Below are 21,105 nucleotides of genomic sequence, written 5' to 3' on the forward strand. Positions count from 1 at the left end.
CAGCAGCCTACTCGGAAGATAGAAGAGCAGCTCTCGCGCACTTGGTTATAGATCATTGCCCAGGGCGGGCTTAGGCAGGAACTGTCGTTTAGTGAACTCCCAAAGTGAACAGACAGTTGTTGTAAATTGCATTTGCTATGCACTTTGAAGTTTAGTTAGATTATTAGCATTTAGCCGCTGACGGCCATTTTTTCGTTATATTACAAACAGTATTGCATACTTCATTATTAAGCTAGTCACAAAGATACGTAAACCTTTAACTCATTTGTGCGACTTTGTTAGTAATATGTTGGAGTGGTGCAGAACCTACGTTCTCCTATCCTGTTACCTGACCCTGGGGCATAGTGTGTCCCGTAGTTGTGCCAGGGAGAAGCTGTATTAGCTGTGCTACACAAGAGGCCGTTTCACGAATTCACAAACTCGGCCTCCTCAGCAGTAGCGACGACGCCTTTACAAAAAAGGCGACGATGCCTTACAGAACATACTTCCACGAATTTACCGAGCGAGGTGGCGCAGTGGTTAGCGCACTGGACTCGCATTCGGGAGGACGACGGTTCAATCCCGTCTCCGGCCATCCTGATTTAGGTTTTCCGTGATTTCCCTAAATCGCTTCAGGCAAATGCCGGGATGGTTCCTTTGAAAGGGCACGGCCGATTTCCTTCCCCATTCTTCCCTCACCCGAGCTTGCGCTCCGTCTCTAATGACCTCGTTGTCGACGGGACGTTAAACACTAATCTCCTCCTCCTCCTCCTCCACTTCCACGAATTTTGAAACAGCTAAGTAACTAAGGAAAAACGATATTATTTTTATAATATGCTTCTGAAAATTGTAATTCCTTACCTTTGTTCTGTTCTAATCCTTGAGAATTATCGCGCAAACGTCTTTCTGATGGGTACAGAAACTTCTGATACGTACCTGAAATAAAGAGAAGAAAATTATAATCGTGTTATAAATGAAATAAATATTTTAATTTCTGGTGTTCTCAAAATGGGTAACAAAGTTTGGTATTTTGTGTGCTAAAATCAGTTAATTACATTCAAAGAATTTGGTTACATAAACATTTGAATATTTAATATAAGTGATTTAGTTGTCTAAATGCAATAATGACGCGACCTAGTTCCGAAAATGATTTCATTCGAATTTGAATATCTGTTTTTGTTATAGCATTCAGCCCGAAGACCGGTTTGAAGCAATTGTCGATGATAGTCTATTCTGTGTAAGCCTCTTCATCTAACTACTGCAACTTACATCCAGTTGCATTTGCTTACTGTATATATATCTCGCAAACTTTCTACGATTTTTACCATCTAAAGTTCCCTCGATTACCAAACTGACGATACCATGACTCCTCAGCAACTCCCCTATCAACCGATCGCTTCTCTTGGCCAAGATGTGTGATAAATTTCGTTTCCCCAAATTGATTTATTATCTCTTCATTTGATACTCCGTCTACCAATCTAATATTCTGCATATTTTGTGACGTAACTAAACTTCAATATCGTTTCAAATTTTCCTTGGCTTCCTTAGCTCTTTCTCGATGTACAGATTGAGTAACATCGGGGATAGGCTATAGAGAAGTCTTAATCTCTTCTCCAATACAGTTTCCTTGTTATACCCCTTGACACTTGGAACTTCAGTCTGCCCTCTGTGCATGTTGTATGTTACCTTCCAATCTCTATATTTTTTTCCCTCTTGCCTTCACAATTTCAAAGAGTGTAGTGCAATCGACATCATCAGAACTTTCCCTACATCTAAAAATGCTGTAAATGTAAGTTTCCCTTTCTTACACCTTTCCTGTAATATACGTCGTAGGCTCAGAATTGCCGCGTGTGTTCCTTCGTTTCTTTGGAACTGAAACTGATGTTCCCCGAGATGGGCTTCTACCAGTTTTCCATTCTTCTGTAAATAATTCTTCTCAATATTTTGGAAATATGACTTACTACACTGATATTTCCAGAATGAGATTTTCACTCTGCAGTGGAGTGTGCGCTGATATGAAACTTCCTGGCAGATTAAAACAGTGTGCCCGACCGAGACTCGAACTCGGGACCTTTGCCTTTCGCGGGCAAGTGCTCTACCATCTGAGCTACCGAAGCACAACTCACGCCCGGTCCTCACAGCTTTACTTCTGCCAGTATCTCGTCTCCTACCTTCCAAACTTTACAGAAGCTCTCCTGCGAACCATGCAGAACTAGCACTCCTCAAAGAAAGGATATTGCGGAGACATGGCTTAGCCACAGCCTGGGGGATGTTTCCAAAATGAGATTTTCACTCTGCAGCGGAGTGTGCGCTGATATGAAACTTCCTGGCAGATTAAAACTGTGTGCCCGACCGAGACTTGAACTCGGGACCTTTGCCTTTCGCGGGCAAGTGCTCTACCATCTGAGCTACCGAAGCACGACTCACGCCCGGTCCTCACAGCTTTACTTCTGCCAGTATCTCGTCTCCTACCTTCCAAACTTTACAGAAGCTCTCCTGCGAACCATGCAGAACTAGCACTCCTGAAAGAAAGGATATTGCGGAGACATGGCTTAGCCACAGCCTGGGGTATGTTTCCAGAATGAGATTTTCACTCTGCAGCGGAGTGTGCGCTGATATGAAACTGGTTCGCAGGAGAGCTTCTGTAAAGTTTGGAAGGTAGGAGACGAGATACTGGCAGAAGTAAAGCTGTGAGGACCGGGCGTGAGTCGTGCTTCGGTAGCTCAGATGGTAGAGCACTTGCCCGCGAAAGGCAAAGGTCCCGAGTTCGAGTCTCGGTCGGGCACAAAGTTTTAATCTGCCAGGAAGTTACTACACTGGTAGTTCCTTATAATTACACCTGTCAGCATCAGGCTTCTTTGGAACTGGACTGATTTCATTCTTCGTGAAGTCTGAGGGTATTTGCGTGCAGTTAGTTGGTGTTTTTGTGGAGGTAAGTGGCTTTAAATGTCTACGCACAGGTCATGCAATTCGCATAAATAATGAAGCACTGATCTGTGTACGCGGCAATGGCGCCCGGCAACATCCCAGATGTGTTCTGTAGGATTTAGATCAGACAAATTTGATCAGCAACACATCAACGTGATTTCGTTACAATGCTCCTGAAACCACTGTAGCATGGTTTTGGCTCAGAGACGCAGGGAAGTATGTTGCTGAACGATGACATTGCCGTCGGAGAAGACGCGAAGCATGGGGTGGTGCAAGTGCCTCGCAGCTCAGCGTGTCTCCTATTACTACCACAGGTCCCATGCAAGTGCAGGAGAATATCTCCCACAGCATAATATTGCTCCCACCTGCTTCCATCCATGCCGTGAATCAGTTTAGAACAACCATTCACCTCGGTCGCGGCGTTTGTGTAGCAAAACTTTGATTGACCAAAAGAGTATGTTTTGCAATAGACGGCAGTAGTGGAAATTAGTGGTGCAAGTCGCTCGTCGTAAATGTCATACAGTAAACTTAGGCAATTGAGTACATAGCGCCATCAAAATATCGGCCGATTTTTGATTGCATCATAAAGTTATTCTCGACTGAATACGTCAACTTGACGAGCCCCCTTCTCGTCATTTGCGGGAGTTTTTAATTTTCTGCTTTGATGTCATGAAATCTGCGGCTGAGGCTCATAAAAAGCTGGGCAAGACCTATGATGAAACACCTGTTAGTGACAGAACTTCGCAGGAAATGGCTTCCATGTTTCAAGAATGGTGATTTTGACGTGGAAGACGAGCATGGTTGTGAAAGAGAGAAATCTTTCGATGCTACCGCAAACAACGGGAACAATGACGTGAGATCGTTATCGAAAGCAGTTGATGTGTCTCAGCCGAGCACTGAAAGGCAAACGGCCACACTACAGAGATAGGCAGGAAAAAATGATTTTGCAGCATGACAATGCAGGCCCCCAAGTCGAAAATCCCGTCAAAACATACTTGGAGACATTGAAATGGTAAGTTGTACCCCAACCACTGCATTCTCCAGATATTCTTCCCTCTCACTGCTACCTTTCTCGATCTATGACACTCAACCTAGCTGACTAGCACTTGGATCGATTCATGGCTCCCCTCAAGAGGTGCCCAGTTTATACACTGCGGGATTCGTATGCTGCCCTAATGCTAGGAGAAAGCAGTGGCAAACAATGGCCAGTACTTTGAATCGTAAATTTTTTGTTAATTTCTCACAATAAAGTCTCGAACTTCGAGAAAAACGGTGGAAGCAAAGTTGTGGACCTAGTACTTTTGTTACCACGTCACGATCTCGCAAAGCTACCAGACGGATCCAACATTGCAGTGGGCAGTGGTAATAATGTTTTGGTTTATCAGTGTATCTAACATATCAGGTAGCTCTCCCAAGGAGGTCAATAATTCTGAGGAAATGCCTTTTATTCCAGGGACCTTGTTTCCACTTAGGCCTTTCAGTGCTTTAAGAAATTCTTGTCGCAGTATCGTAACACCATCTGAAGTACGAATATTTCCTCTTGTTTTTCTGTAATATTGCGTTCAAGTGATACTAAGCATTTTGCGTGTGATTGATCATATAAAGCACGCAAGAAAGTTACTTGATTATATATTGAAATTTGGAAAATACGCATTATATACATAATAAAGGGATACTATAAGCTATATACACTCCTGGAAATGGAAAAAAGAACACATTGACACCGGTGTGTCAGACCCACCATACTTGCTCCGGACACTGCGAGAGGGCTGTACAAGCAATGATCACACGCAAGGCACAGCGGACACACCAGGAACCGCGGTGTTGGCCGTCGAATGGCGCTAGCTGCGCAGCATTTGTGCACCGCCGCCGTCAGTGTCAGCCAGCTTGCCGTGGCATACGGAGCTCCATCGCAGTCTTTAACACTGGTAGCATGCCGCGACAGCGTGGACGTGAACCGTATGTGCAGTTGACGGACTTTGAGCGAGGGCGTATAGTGGGCATGCGGGAGGCCGGGTGGACGTACCGCCGAATTGCTCAACACGTGGGGCGTGAGGTCTCCACAGTACATCGATGTTGTCGCCAGTGGTCGGCGGAAGGTGCACGTGCCCGTCGACCTGGGACCGGACCGCAGCGACGCACGGATGCACGCCAAGACCGTAGGATACTACGCAGTGCCGTAGGGGACCGCACCGCCACTTCCCAGCAAATTAGGGACACTGTTTCTCCTGAGGTATCGGCGAGGACCATTCGCAACCGTCTCCATGAAGCTGGGCTACGGTCCCGCACACCGTTAGGCCGTCTTCCGCTCACGCCCCAACATCGTGCAGCCCGCCTCCAGTGGTGTCGCGACAGGCGTGAATGGAGGGACGAATGGAGACGTGTCGTCTTCAGCGATGAGAGTCGCTTCTGCCTTGGTGCCAATGATGGTCGTATGCGTGTTTGGCGCCGTGCAGGTGAGCGCCACAATCAGGACTGCATACGACCGAGGCACACAGGGCCAACACCCGGCATCATGGTGTGGGGAGCGATCTCCTACACTGGCCGTACACCACTGGTGATCGTCGAGGGGACACTGAATAGTGCACGGTACATCCAAACCGTCATCGAACCCATCGTTCTACCATTCCTAGACCGGCAAGGGAACTTGCTGTTCCAACAGGACAATGCACGTCCGCATGTATCCCGTGCCACCCAACGTGCTCTAGAAGGTGTAAGTCAACTACCCTGGCCAGCAAGATCTCCGGATCTGTCCCCCATTGAGCATGTTTGGGACTGGATGAAGCGTCGTCTCACGCGTTCTGCACGTCCAGCACGAACGCTGGTCCAACTGAGGCGCCAGGTGGAAATGGCATGGCAAGCCGTTCCACAGGACTACATCCAGCATCTCTACGATCGTCTCCATGGGAGAATAGCAGCCTGCATTGCTGCGAAAGGTGGATATACACTGTACTAGTGCCGACATTGTGCATGCTCTGTTGCCTGTGTCTATGTGCCTGTGGTTCTGTCAGTGTGATCATGTGATGTATCTGACCCCAGGAATGTGTCAATAAAGTTTCCCCTTCCTGGGACAATGAATTCACGGTGTTCTTATTTCAATTTCCAGGAGTGTATTAATAAAAAGCTTTCAATAAAATTACGTTTGGTTTAATATTATGATCCACCCCGATAATCTCTGCAACTTCATACGAAACAAAATCGATTCATGAATTAACAATTTACTTTCTAGTCAGTCTAATTTGCACACACTGAACTCACGAGTTGCGCACGTTCCAAGACAGAATTGAAAGCTGACTTTCTCAGAGTACTGCATAATGATGATGCTGATAGTTAATAGTAGTAAAAATTAAAGCTACAAGACCGTAGTGGAGAGATAATGTGAGGGAGATTGCAAATAAGGCAATCAAGAACGTGACAAAAGAGCTTTCTCTCACATGCTCACATAAAAGGTACGTTGACAATATCGTAATTATTGTGGAACAGTAAGACAGTTTAGATAGTTCAAAATTACGTGTGGGGACAGAACATTTTTGCTCAGTATTATTCATTCTGCTGCAAAGAGTCATCGTGGGCTGTAGTGTTTAATAATAGTAATATTAATAATAATAAATGAATATTCCGCCAGTGCTAGAACGAAACTGAGTATAATGTTAAACAGGGAACACTATTCTGATGTTCTGCAAACTATTATTTATTTGATCTTCTATGTGGTGGCCGCCAAAAGCCAGTTAGTAGTTAGACAAACATAATCACTGTGAAACATTTTGCAAACTCTCAGATACCCATGAAAAATTTTTGAAGTCTAAAAACGACAGAGGTTTATTTCAGAATGTCAGTAGAACAGCTGGTTATATTTCTACATTGTAGACAAAATTAATATTTTAGTTACATACTTACTTCAGCCTACAGTCATCAAGAGATGGTGTAACAAAGTAAAAACTCATAAAGAAACTAAACCAAATGACAATTCAATCTAACTTCTACTGCTTTCCGTATACAGGGTGGTCCATTGATAGTGACCGGGCCAAATATCTCACGAAATAAGCATCAAACGAAAAAACTACAAAGAACGAAACTCGTCTAGCTTGAAGAGGGAAACCAGATGGCGCTATGGTTGGCCCGCTAGATTGCGCTGCCATAGGTCAAACGGATATCAACTGCGTTTTTTTTTTAATAGGAACCCCCATTTTTATTTCATATTCGTGTAGTACGTAAAGACATGTGAATATTTTAGTTGGAGCACTTTTTTCGCTTTGTGATAGATGGCGCTGTAATAGTCACAAATGTATAAGTACGTGGTGTCACGTAACATTCCACCAGTGCGGACGGTATTTGATTCTTGATACATTACCCGTGTTAAAATGGACCGTTTACCAATTGCGGAAAAGGTAGATATTGTGTTGATGTATGGCTATTGTGATCAAAATGCCCAACGGGCGTGTGCTATGTATACTGCTCGGTATCCTGGACGACATCATCCAAGTGTCCAGACCGTTCTCTGGATAGTTACGTTGTTTAAGGAAACAGGAAGTGTTCAGCCACATGTGAAACGTCAACCACGACCTGCGACAAATGGTGGTGCCCAAGTAGGTGTTTTAGCTGCTGTCGCGGCTAATCCGCACATCAGTAGCCGACAAATTTCGCTAGAATCGGGAATCTCAAAAACGTCGGTGTTAACAATGCTACATCAACATTGCCAATATTTCTGTGCACCAGGAATTGTATGGCGACGACTTTGAACGTCGTGTAGAGTTCTACCACTGGGCACAAGAGAAATTACGGGGCGATGACAGATTTTTTGGAAGCGATCTATTTAGCGACGAAGCGTCATTCATAACAGCGGTATCGTAAACCGGCATAATATGCACTATTGGGCAACGGAAAATCCACGATGGCTGCGAGAAGTGGATCATCACCGACCTTGGCGTGTTAATGTATGGCGCAGGATTATGGGAGGAAGGACAATTGGCCCCCAATTTATCGATGGCAATCTCAATGGTGCAATGTATGCTGATTTCCTACGTAATGTTCTACCGATGTTACTACAAGATGTTTCACTGCATCACATAATGGCGATGTACTTCCAACATGATGGATGTCCGGCACATAGCTCGCGTGCGGTTGAAGCGGTATTGAATAGCATATTTCATGAAAGGTGGATTGGTCGTCGAAGCACCATTGCCCGCACATTCACCGGATCTGACTTCCCCGGATTTCTTTCTGAGGGGAAAGTTGAAGGATATTTGCTATCGTGATCCACCGACAATGTCTGACAACATGCGTCAGCACATTGCCAATGCATGTGCGAACATTACGGAAGGCGAACTACTCGCTGTTGAGAGTAAAGTCGTTACAGGTATTGCAAAATGCATTGAAGTTGACGGAAATCATTTTGAGCATTTATCGCATTAATGTGGTATTTACAGGTAATCACGCTGTAACCGCATGCGTTCTAAAATTGTGAGCCATGTGTTTGTGACTACTACAGCACCATCTGTCACAAAGCTAAAAAAAGTGGTCCAACTAAAACTTGCATATTTATTTACGTACTACACGAATATGTAATATAAAATAAGGGTTCCTATTTAAAAAAAAAAAAAAACGCAGTTGATATCCGTTTGACCTATGGCAGCGCCACCTAGAGGGCCAAGCATGGCGCCGTCTGGTTTCCCCCTTCAAGCTAGACAAGTTTCGTTCTTTGTAGTTTTTTCGTTTGACGCTTATTTCTTATTTCGTGAGACACTTTGCCCGGTCACGATCAATGGACCACCCTGTATACATGAATACGTTCAACACTAACTCATCAGCTCAACAGCTCTAACTAGCTGCTGACAGCTAAAAATTATCCGCGGTGTGACTGTTGACTGACAGCTATTCAGCTGACTTCGCATAAATGTAAAGTTAGTTCGTTTTACACCATAGTTATACGATTAAGAATATTCACGACATTCAAGTGATTGTGAGAGAAAGTCTTCTCAGAGTGAAATCTTAGGACAAATTACTAACAGGATAGATGACGCCAGCCTGGAAACGCAATCTGCTAGTAGTAAACAAGCAGCTGGGTTTCGCAGGTATACACTAAACAGCCGGAACGAAATAACTGATAAACGACGCTTCTATTAAACAAGTGCGAGCCGACAGGAAAAGGAACCGCCAACAAATGAAAAATTAAAGAATCAGGCAGATGAAAGATCGTAACAGATGAGACAATGTTTTGAAAAGACTTTATTATGGCAGTTACGTTATTTATATATCTAATGTGGTTTTTTCTTCAATTAATAAAAAGTAATGACGGATATCAAGATGTTGACGTTTTTCTCTTCTTTACCTGGGAAGTAACTGCTGCTTATACTATCCACATTACAATGTCCTCTGATTTCAAGATCAAAAGATCTGTCCGTTTGGCCTATGTAAAATTTCAGACTGGAGACACATTTTCGTCCTACACAAGTTTGATTTCGAGTAGTTATTGTGGAGTAGTTTTAGTGTTTCGTGCCTCAATCGGTCGTCTTTGTTGTCCATCGGTCTGTCTGTAAGGCTGTTAAAAACTCTTTTGTTCAGGAGCAGGTGGACGCATCAAGGTTGGTTTTGGGGAAGGAGACCAGACAGCGTGGTCATCGGTCTCATCGGATTAGGGAAGGAAGTCGGCCGTGCCCTTTCAGAGGAACCATCCCGGCATTTGCCTGGAGTGATTTAGGGAAATCACGGAAAACCTAAATCAGGATGGCCGGACGCGGGATTGAACCGTCGTCCTCCCGAATGGACGCATCAAGTCGTACCACATACTAAGATCAGTGATCCAGGGCAGTGTAAAAACCTGAAACTTCTAAGTCAATGAAATAAACAAACAGGTCTATTTATGTAACATATTTTGATTTTCGGAAAACTCGCTCATCAAAACCTGTTGGGTATTTCGCTTTGACCTAGCATCATGAAATTTGGCAAGAAGTACTGTCCAAGTAATCAGAAACTTATTAATCTGCTATTATGTCACACGAAAAACATTTTTATGTTGTCATTACTTATATGACTTCAAAATTAAAGTTAAAATATTCCTGAAAGGCCTGAAATTTTGAGCACTCATATCTTGGCAGTGTAACTGTCTATAAGAGGAAAAACCGTCGATACAATAGATTTCCGCTATGACTGAACTACGTAAATACACACTTAAGTTTGTACGATATACTCACTACGTGAGCTCTACTCACATTTAGCCATTTTTGTCTTGCTGACATGTTTACAACCAGCTGCAATTACTGTGGAACCGTATATTTTCTATTCTACCCTGCGTACGTAGAACACAATTTCAGATGACACGTACTGGCGTTGCCGCGAAATCCAGTGGAACACGCAGACTGTTCCTACGGCCATTGTTAGCGGAGTTCACGAAGTGAATGGCCAGCCACAAGCGTGTGCAAAACAGTTCAGGGAGCCGACCGTATCGGAAACATAAACAACAAGCAAGCCCGGTCTTTCTGCTATCGGTAGCACGTGCGGAAGGCTTCTGAGTACAGCCCGGAATTGAGAGACCAGTGCGGGGTCGCGGAATTTGCTTGTAATCTCGCGTCAGTGGGCGGCCTCGTATGACGTACCGGTTATGGCGGCACCTCCACGGGAGCAAGTCGAGACCGTGCTACGAGGCCTATCTCCACCTATTCATCGAAATCGATACACAGGCTTGGCCGGGAACTAGACCACGGTGGGGTACTGAAGTAAGTGTTTGTAAGACACCGCAAAGATGGCAAGTAGGGGAAAACCTAGATACTAGGAAAGATAGATCTAACTTTGTGGACAATGTTTTTACGGAAAATCTCCGATACCACTGTGAGGATTCGTATTGTTTTAAAGAAAGATGACACTACTTGAAATCAGTAACCATACAAGTTCAAATGGTTCTGAGCACTATGGGACTTAGCCTCTGAGGTCATCAGTCCCCTACAACTTAGAACTCCTTAAGCCTAACTAGCATAAGGACATCAGACACATCGATGCCCGAGGCAGGATTCGAACCTGAAACCGTAGCGGCAAACATACAAGTATGAAACAAAACGTCCTTTTTCCCCCTCTGTCAATTTAAACCTCAGTTATGGAAATGATTGACTAAGTTCTAAATTCAACTTTAGTTTTCTCTTTTTACTAAATGTAAGATCTGCTTCGCAACACAAATCCAGAGTACTTTCCTCTGTAAGCTCTCTGTATCTCATCATATTCCATACTTGTTTCAGTAACGTCTGTGTAAGTCAACATAGCGTAAGAATATCGGAGGAGAGAGAATTCAGATCAGCTGAAAAGGACTTTTAACGCCAAAATACATTGACTCCGAGGTCACTTAACTTTGTGGTTCTTACCAATAGAAAGGTATGGCCAAGATGGGAAAAACAAACAATAAAAAACAAAAATAAAAATGAAAAGACCTTAAACAGAAGATTTTAGGTACATGTGTTACAAGAAGTGAACTTAAGTAATCTAAGCCGGATGACTGGGTGTTGTGTGCTGTCCTTAGGTTAGTTAGGTTTAAGTAGTTCTAAGTTCTAGGGGACTGATGACCATAGATGTTAAGTCCCATAGTGCTCAGAGCCATTAGAACCATTTCTAAACCGGAACAGATTCACACAACTGCTAAATGAAATACAGGGCTATTACAAATGATTGAAGCGATTTCATAAATTCACTGTAGCTCCATTCATTGACATATGGTCACGACACACTACAGATACGTAGAAAAACTCATAAAGTTTTGTTCGGCTGAAGCCGCACTTCAGGTTTCTGCCGCCAGAGCGCTCGAGAGCGTAGTGAGACAAAATGGCGACAGGAGGCGAGAAAGCGTATGTCGTGCTTGAAATGCACTCTCATCAGTCAGTCATAACAGTGCAACGACACTTCAGGACGAAGTTCAACAAAGATCCACCAACTGCTAACTCCATTCGGCGATGGTATGCGCAGTTTAAAGCTTCTGGATGCCTCTGTAAGGGGAAATCAACGGGTCGGCCTGCAGTGAGAGAAGAAACGGTTGATCGCGTGCGGGCAAGTTTCACGCGTAGCCCGCGGAAGTCGACGAATAAAGCAAGCATGGAGCTAAACGTACCACAGCCGACGGTTTGGAAAATCTTACGGAAAAGGCTAAAGCAGAAGCCTTACCGTTTACAATTGCTACAAGCCCTGACACCCAATGACAAAGTCAAACGCTTTGATTTTCGGCGCGGTTGCAACAGCTCATGGAAGACGATGCGTTCAGTGCGAAACTTGTTTTCAGTGATGAAGCAACATTTTTTCTTAATGGTGAAGTGAACAGACACAATGTGCGAATCTGGGCGGTAGAGAATCCTCACGCATTCGTGCAGCAAATTCGCAATTCACCAAAAGTTAACGTGTTTTGTGCAATCTCACGGTTTAAAGTTTACGGCCCCTTTTTCTTCTGCGAAAAAAACGTTACGGGACACGTGTATCTGGACATGCTGGAAAATTGGCTCATGCCACAACTGGAGACCGACAGCGCCGACTTCATCTTTCAACAGGATGATGCTCCACCGCACTTCCATCATGATGTTCGACATTTCTTAAACAAGAGATTGGAAAACCGATGGATCGGTCGTGGTGGAGATCATGATCAGCAATTCATGTCATGGCCTCCACGCTCTCCCGACTTAACCCCAAGCGATTTCTTTCTGTGGGGTTATGTGAAAGATTCAGTGTTTAAACCTCCTCTAGCAAGAAACGTGCCAGAACTGCGAGCTCGCATCAACGATGCTTTCGAACTCATTGATGGGGACATACTACGCCGAGTGTGGGAGGAACATGATTATCGGCTTGATGTCTGCCGAATCACTAAATGGGCACATATCGAACATCTGTGAATGCCTAAAAAAACTTTTTGAGTTTTTGTATGTGTGTGCAAAGCATTGTGAAAATATCTCAAATAATAAAGTTATTGTAGAGCTGTGAAATCGCTTCAATCATTTGTAATAACCCTGTACTTAGTAGCGTAGTTATAAACAGTGAATCGTTTAATATAAATAAGTGCTGTAAAACAGACAACAAGTGAAGTGCTACGTGAAAAACATAGACCAAGATGTTAAAGAGGACTTAAAATTGACAGACAAAAAACTATACATAAAAAACAGAAAGTATATGATGCTTGATTAGGAAGAAATCATTGGAAGCTAAAGAGCAACACCATCGAAAAAGAAAGGAAGCTAAAGTGATTTTTAAGATCAGCACATAGTGCGTCGTTGAATGCCTTTGTAGGCAGCGTTGAACATGCTATCCATGGGAGACACGAAATAATACACCAATTAATGAAACACCTAAGCAGAGCAGACAGAGATATTGTGAACCTAGATGTGTTTCCAAAAATGTAACTGAATTACACATTATAAAGGAAAATCGTACAGCGTTGTTGGATGGTGTTGTCAAGATAACGCGGCCCCTCAAGGTGAAAGTGATACGGGACGGCGTGATACATAAAACTGAAATCATTGGAATCTTCTTGAAGGTCAGGAAACAACCAATTTTGAAGCATGTCCAGGTACGGCACTCCTGTCGGTTTCTTCTGCAGAAGAGAAAGGTCCATATACTTTGTGAACAGGAACGGCACAGAACACATTCAGTTTCGGTGAGTCTCTTCCGCGTCCCAGAACGACTCCTGGAACTTGTGACCCCCAAATTCTTACTTTACTGGCGGTTTACTTTACCTTATAGCTCAAACGTCGATTCCTCTTAAAAGATGAGACTTCCGGGTAAAGGGTCTTCTGTTATATCCTGAAGAAATGGAATGCAAAGTTTGTACTTTCTGTTATAGTAGCCTGGACTCAATCCATGAAGTAACTGCAACTTCTAAGACTTCATTCTCAGGCGTCGTTTCAGAACACGCGACACCGTTGTCTAAAAATGGCTCAAATGGCTCTGAGCACTATTGGGAATAACCTTCTCAGGTCATCAGTCCCCTAGAACGTAGAACTACTTAAGCCTAAGTAACCTAAAGACATCACACACATCCATGCCCGAGGCAGGATTCGAGCCTGCGACCATAGCGGTCGCGCGGTTCCAGACTGTAGCGCCTAGAACCGCTCGGCCACATCGTCCGGCACCGTGTTCTGATCAAGTTGAAGTTTCTGGCTGGGCCGTCCTGTAGACTTAGGCTGGCTCCCTGTGAACTCATCTAGGATACACGTGACGTATTCAACGGACGTAAGTGGGAAGCCAGAGCCCTTCCTTTTGCATATGTGAGATAGTTCGTAGAATTTGTTATGCCTGTTTTAAATACGCTTGTGCAGAGGCGGCTTCTTGCTGAATCAACGGCGGAATGCTCGTTACACTTGAACGAATGATTGACGTCACGAAAATTCCAGCACACAAAATATCCTACGTTACTACAGCTAAGCAACACCGTAGCGGTGTCAAAACTTTGTAACTTCTTCTACCCAGTGGAACATGCAATGCGTGTCTGTTTTTAATAGTTTGTCTGAAATAAACAACTGAAATGTGTTTTTCTTTTTATTTTAACATCAACCTGTATTTTGTTTCTTTACACTAAATATCACAACATTTACTATTTGATTGTTGTGAAATATCCAGAACATTAGGCTTACTATGTAAGTTGCCGTTTCTTTATCTTGGATGCCAACTTTAAATGTCATTTGAGGATGGTCTAAACAGCCGAAAACCGATTTCTGATCAAATGCAGAAGGCAAGATAAACTTAATATACGGGGCGATGAAAATGTTTCACATAGAAGGCCGCACAGTCTAGAATCGATACGAAAATCAGGAAAATCGTATCCAGCATTGAGACAATCACCCCAACGACGAAGCACGTGGAAGATACCGTTTGGTAATACTCCATGACCTGCTGCTCGAATAAGTCCGTACTTGACTGCCGCATATCCTCGTCCGGCAGGAATCGTCGACCCTTCAACGCCTTTCTTAAGGAGCGAAAGAGTGATAATCAGATGGAGAGTGATCAAGACTATAGGCTGCTACTGGAGTGTCTCTCACTTGAGCTGGCGCAATTTGTGCGTTACGAAATTTGCAGTATGGAGACGTACGTTATCATGGAACAGCTCACTAGGGTGCTGCAACGCTCAATGTTTGACCCGTCACGGCTCGCCTGTTGACGGGGGACCGAGCCGCTCGTGTCCGGCCCCACACCACTCGCCTCGGTCACATACTCGCTCAGTGTCCGGATACGCGGGTAACCGAGCATGACCGGTCACCGCTGACGTCTCACCTCGCCTCGCCCGGGCTCGCTGCACTGCACTGTACAAATCCAACTCCTCCCTCTCCCTCTCTCTCTCTCTCTCTCTCTCACACACACACACACACACACACACACGCACAATGTACACTCCTGGAAATGGAAAAAAGAACACATGGACACCGGTGTGTCAGACCCACCATACTTGCTCCGGACACTGCGAGAGGGCTGTACAAGCAATGATCACACGCACGGCACAGCGGACACACCAGGAACCGCGGTGTTGGCCGTCGAATGGCGCTAGCTGCGCAGCATTTGTGCACCGCCGCCGTCAGTGTCAGCCAGTTTGCCGTGGCATACGGAGCTCCATCGCAGTCTTTAACACTGGTAGCATGCCGCGACAGCGTGGACGTGAACCGTATGTGCAGTTGACGGACTTTGAGCGAGGGCGTATAGTGGGCATGCGGGAGGCCGGGTGGACGTACCGCCGAATTGCTCAACACGTGGGGCGTGAGGTCTCCACAGTACATCGATGTTGTCGCCAGTGGTCGGCGGAAGGTGCACGTGCCCGTCGACCTGGGACCGGACTGCAGCGACGCACGGATGCACGCCAAGACCGTAGGATCCTACGCAGTGCCATAAGGGACCGCACCGCCACTTCCCAGCAAATTAGGGACACTGTTGCTCCTGGGGTATCGGCGAGGACCATTCGCAACCGTCTCCATGAAGCTGGGCTACGGTCCCGCACACCGTTAGGCCGTCTTCCGCTCACGCCCCAACATCGTGCAGCCCGCCTCCAGTGGTGTCGCGACAGGCGTGAATGGAGGGACGAATGGAGACGTGTCGTCTTTAGCGATGAGAGTCGCTTCTGCCTTGGTGCCAATGATGGTCGTATGCGTGTTTGGCGCCGTGCAGGTGAGCACCACAATCAGGACTGCATACGACCGAGGCACACAGGGCCAACACCCGGCATCATGGTGTGGGGAGCGATCTCCTACATTGGCCGTACACCACTGGTGATCGTCGAGGGGACACTGAATAGTGCACGGTACATCCAAACCGTCATCGAACCCATCGTTCTACCATTCCTAGACCGGCAAGGGAACTTGCTGTTCCAACAGGACAATGCACGTCCGCATGTATCCCGTGCCACCCAACGTGCTCTAGAAGGTGTAAGTCAACTACCCTGGCCAGCAAGATCTCCGGATCTGTCCCCCATTGAGCATGTTTGGGACTGGATGAAGCGTCGTCTCACGCGGTCTGCACGTCCAGCACGAACGCTGGTCCAACTGAGGCGCCAGGTGGAAATGGCATGGCAAGCCGTTCCACAGGACTACATCCAGCATCTCTACGATCGTCTCCATGGGAGAATAGCAGCCTGCATTGCTGCGAAAGGTGGATATACACTGTACTAGTGCCGACATTGTGCATGCTCTGTTGCCTGTGTCTATGTGCCTGTGGTTCTGTCAGTGTGATCATGTGATGTATCTGACCCCAGGAATGTGTCAATAAACTTTCCCCTTCCTGGGACAATGAATTCACGGTGTTCTTATTTCAATTTCCAGGAGTGTATTTATCTCTGTCTCTTTTAATACAAAAGTAACCTTTCCAGGAACGGGTACGTGACACAGCTAAATTAAAAAAAAAAAAAAAAAAGGTTTAAATGGCTCTGAGCACTACGGGACTTAACATCTTAGGTCATCAGTCCCCTAGAACTTAGAACTACTTAAACCTAACTAACCTAAGGACATCACACACATCCATGCCCGAGGCAGAATTCGAACCTGCGACCGTAGCAGTCCAGCGGTTCCGGACTGAAGCGCCTGGAACCGAGCTAAATTCATAAAGCACTTGGAAAGTGAAATGATATTTCAATACAGTCGCGGATAGAAGACGAGTCTCATTTCCAAACAGAAGATATATTTTTCCTTTCGTTAATAGGAAACATTAAATAACTGCTGTCCCTGTAATCGAGAAGACAACCATTTTCATAAAGAAAGCAAACAAAGAACATTAAACATTTACAGACGGAACTTGTCATATTTCCACTTGTTTGCTACAGAAACAAAATTATAGTTATTGTTGATCAGCAGTAAATCACTAACGCGTTCCGGATATAATTGGCTGCGGCGATTTGTTAGTAACATGCCGGCTTTACTAAAGCATCTTTCACTAGGTGTCCTTGTCGCTGGGGTACATAAAATACGTCTTGCAACTGCAGCCAGGCCTGACAGATCTGTTTCATGTCTGCTCCACCACTTTAAGATGCCATCATCATCTCCGGGGTGCATTAAAATGTAGAGATCTACTTCATCTCCTGAGGATGATCTGTTGTTCCTCCGCTCCTTCAAACGATCTCTCTTTCTGGGTGGTGATGACACAGTACTTGAAGGATCTATGATAATAAGCAAAAGAGACAAGTAATATAGAATTGATGTGGAAATCATTGAAACGTTCCCGTAAATACGAGGTGTTTTACGTTAATGAAATATTATACCAATTATAACATTCCCGTTTCTCTGTAATACACTAACCACTAACTACGCAAAAACGATTATGTTAATGATTGCATATTGTACCTGTGTAAGGAGCACACATTTGTCGCACATTGCTAAGAATTTCCTGTTTTTCATTTATTTCAAACATATTAAGATCACTTAAAGACGGCCAGAGAAATGTAGCAATTTTATGTCTGGAAGTGATCACTATCTTCTCACAAACGAAAGTCAGGGCTCGACTTTTAATCGTTTGTACATCCTGTTAAAAAATAAATATCTGTTAGTACACATCAATTACGCTAGTTAATTATAAATCTATCGCGTATCACAATGAAACAGTGCTTCTAACTACAGTAATTACTCACCTGACAGTAAATGTCATTTACACTGCAAATTTGTTGCAGTTTGTGGAACCAAAGAAGAACTAACTGGATTGTCGGTTCTTTTTCGCCTTCTAATTCATCTGTGGCCGCTTTAAATGGCCTCAGAAAATGCGCAATTTTTCCTGCAAGCTCATTATCATATCCTTGCAATCTTTAAGCGGGTTAGCCGGCCGAAGTGGCCGTGCGGTTAAAGGCGCTGCAGTCTGGAACCGCAAGACCGCTACGGTCGCAGGTTCGAATCCTGCCTCGGGCATGGATGTTTGTGATGTCCTTAGGTTAGTTAGGTTTAACTAGTTCTAAATTCTAGGGGACTAATGACCTCAGCAGTTGAGTCCCATAGTGCTCAGAGCCATTTGAACCATTTTTTTTTTTAAGCGGAGTCCTTTTTCGTCAACAAAGCAGCAACTTCGTTATACTGAGTGTGTAAGGATTCCAGCATGGTGTACACTCTGTTCCAGCGTGTGCAGACCATTTGTTTCAACGATGATTTCAAAGACGAGCAGAGTCCACTTTTCTTAATGCACCTTACATAGCATATTGCAGTATTTATTGTTGATGCGATGTTCGGGGCACGATTTAACAAGAAGTTATTGGTTCAAATGGCTCTGAGCACTATGCGACTTAATTTCTGAGGTCACCAGTCGCCTCGAACTTAGAATTAATTAAACCTAACTAATCTAAGGACATCACAGACATCCATGCTCGAGGCAGGATTCTAACGTGTGACCGTAGCGGTCGCCCGGGACCAGACTGTAGCGCCTAGAACCGCACGGCCACTCCTGCCGGCAACAAGAAGTTATCTTCATCGAAAGTATGGCTAAGTGCTGTGTTTATACAATGAGCAGCACAAAGAATCCTTTCGTGATTTTCCAAAGCCTTTATTACATTGGCACCCTGGTCGGAGACAAAAACGAAACGGTGCAACATGTCCTGTGAAATATCCCAATCAGCCATCCTCTGTTCAATTTCTTTCATTATCTTTACTCCCGCCTTCTTAACGTCCGGGAATTTTGTTGTTCATAAAACATTGTTCACAAGATACGAATCTGTGTTAATATAATCTGTTGTAAGCGTCAAATAGCGCACCTGATTATGCGAATCAATCCACATATCAACTGTCGCAGCACATGTTTTATTAATAACTTCCGCAATAACAGAAGGCATTACGCTATTTCGTACTGCATCAGCTTGTTCTTCGACATGTCTGCTTATAATAGAGGGGTGTGGCGTGACATCTGCCACGTTAACTTCTCCATAATGCGCACCTAGATGTATTAATTCTTGGCCTAGTTCTCTGGAACCTACACCGGGAACATCATTAAAAGGTCTCATACCTTTAGCACACATTGCAACACACTTTGCTGTAATACTATTTTTTATTACTGCCGGTATCCCTGAAGGAGCTTTATCTTTGTGAGGTTTCTTGCAACTGCGTTTCTTTAAATGATTGGTTCCCGACTGGAAACACAATAATGTGGAGAAGTAGACGCACTATTTTCGTCTAAAACCAACAGAAATGTACTCCATACTTGGCTTTTTAGACCATCCCGTTTCTTCAATATGTAAACATTGGTTTCAGTCTTAGGTCTTACTGCACTGGCTTCCTCGCGCTGCATGATTACAGAGAGAGGCACACCACAAATGAGAAGCCCGTTCTGACTGCAGTCTCGCACGGATAATGACACGTGTAATGTGTTTGAAGTTACGTGCTACGTATTCGGTCACGGCATCTATTCTACTTATTCTACTTATTAGGTTTAAGTAGTTCTAATTTCTAGGGGGCTGATGACCTCAGATGTTTAGTCCCATAGTGCTCAGAGCCATTTGAACCATTTGAACCATATATGCTCGGTCACTAGAATTAGTGCGGGCAGCCTATCCAATTAGGGTGTGCTCGCCCCATCTCGTATATTGTGCTCGCTTACTCGGCCGTGCAGGACTCTACAGCTCACCATTTGGCGCAATATTCCTCGTCTGTGGTTTTCGATGGATATGCACAACCTCCGTTCTCCGATTGATGTTTGTCCCAGAAAAGAATAAGAGCTATTCTAGAATTGTTATGCGAATAAGGAAAATCGCCTTAATTATTGAGGGAGTCATCCCCATGACGCACAAGATGGAAGAAAACGTTTGGTAAAGCACCGTGTCCTACTGCCTCAAGATGTCCTGTTTCGACGCATTTTGTAATAACGTCGGAAAGACGCGAATGCCACATTAATACCCTTGCCTACATGTCGGTGCAGATATACCCGCTTCGGAGTCGCGCTACGTTGTATACATGTTGCAGCGACGCCCTCAAACGAAAAGATTTTAATCACCCTTTACAATTACGAAGTAGCTCTATAGGTGTGGGACGTCACCAGCTGTAGCACAGTGTTCCGCGGCAGTGGGCACTTAACGGGAGTCGCAGCAAAGAGCCACCGCCCTCATTCATGCCGTAATCAAGTACGGTCTCTTCACTTAAGTAACCCTCGGAACGTTCCAAAGAACCAGTTGTGTATGAATTCGTTCTGAAGAGCTCGGGTTTTCAGTTCTGTGAGCATAAATATCCATTCCTTTGATTTATCATTTTATGTTTTCGCAGTGGGCTCCTGGCGGGCGAAGTGGTTTCTGAGCGGCGGACTGTAGGCTGGGGAGCGGCCGCCGGTTCCGGCACCCCACCGCATCAGTCCACATCACATCGCATCAGTCCTCATCAGCGCACGCCACGGCCACGCCCACGCCCAAAAGGGCTCGCCACGCGCGGCCCGGCCAACCGCTCCCACCAAATGACCCAGATCTGCCGCCCTTAACAAACTGCCGGCCTATTGTCTCATTTGAACAGACAAGCAATTTCGGCTTTCCAGCAGTCATCATGTCAACAAGCAGAAGAAAAAGTGTTTCTGAATTTTGTAAAATTTATTCCACCCCATTAGGCCTTCCGATACAGCAACCGAATGTAGAATATTTGAATTACAAACAGTCTTGTTTGCAACTTGTTCTTTTCTTAACAACTCGATTCACATTCGTGGGGCATCGACGGATTATCTATAGGGGTAAAATATTAAGCAAAAATTAGAGGAAAGTGCTACCTCGCACGACTCTAAATGTGAATTACGAATTGTTACCAAGCTTAAAATTTTATT

The 21,105-nt window shown here is 44.7% G+C and overlaps 1 non-coding gene across 1 annotated transcript; it reads left to right on the forward strand.

Annotated features, from left to right (window-relative positions):
- The first annotated feature begins 501 nt into the window (after window positions 1-501).
- Trnaa-cgc (transfer RNA alanine (anticodon CGC)) lies at window positions 502-574 on the forward strand. Its single transcript has one exon. It is a non-coding gene; the product is annotated as a tRNA-Ala (tRNA).
- The last annotated feature ends 20,531 nt before the right edge of the window (window positions 575-21,105 follow it).

This window comes from Schistocerca nitens, chromosome 7 (genome assembly GCF_023898315.1).
Source record: "Schistocerca nitens isolate TAMUIC-IGC-003100 chromosome 7, iqSchNite1.1, whole genome shotgun sequence".
NCBI classification, from domain to species: domain Eukaryota; kingdom Metazoa; phylum Arthropoda; class Insecta; order Orthoptera; family Acrididae; genus Schistocerca; species Schistocerca nitens.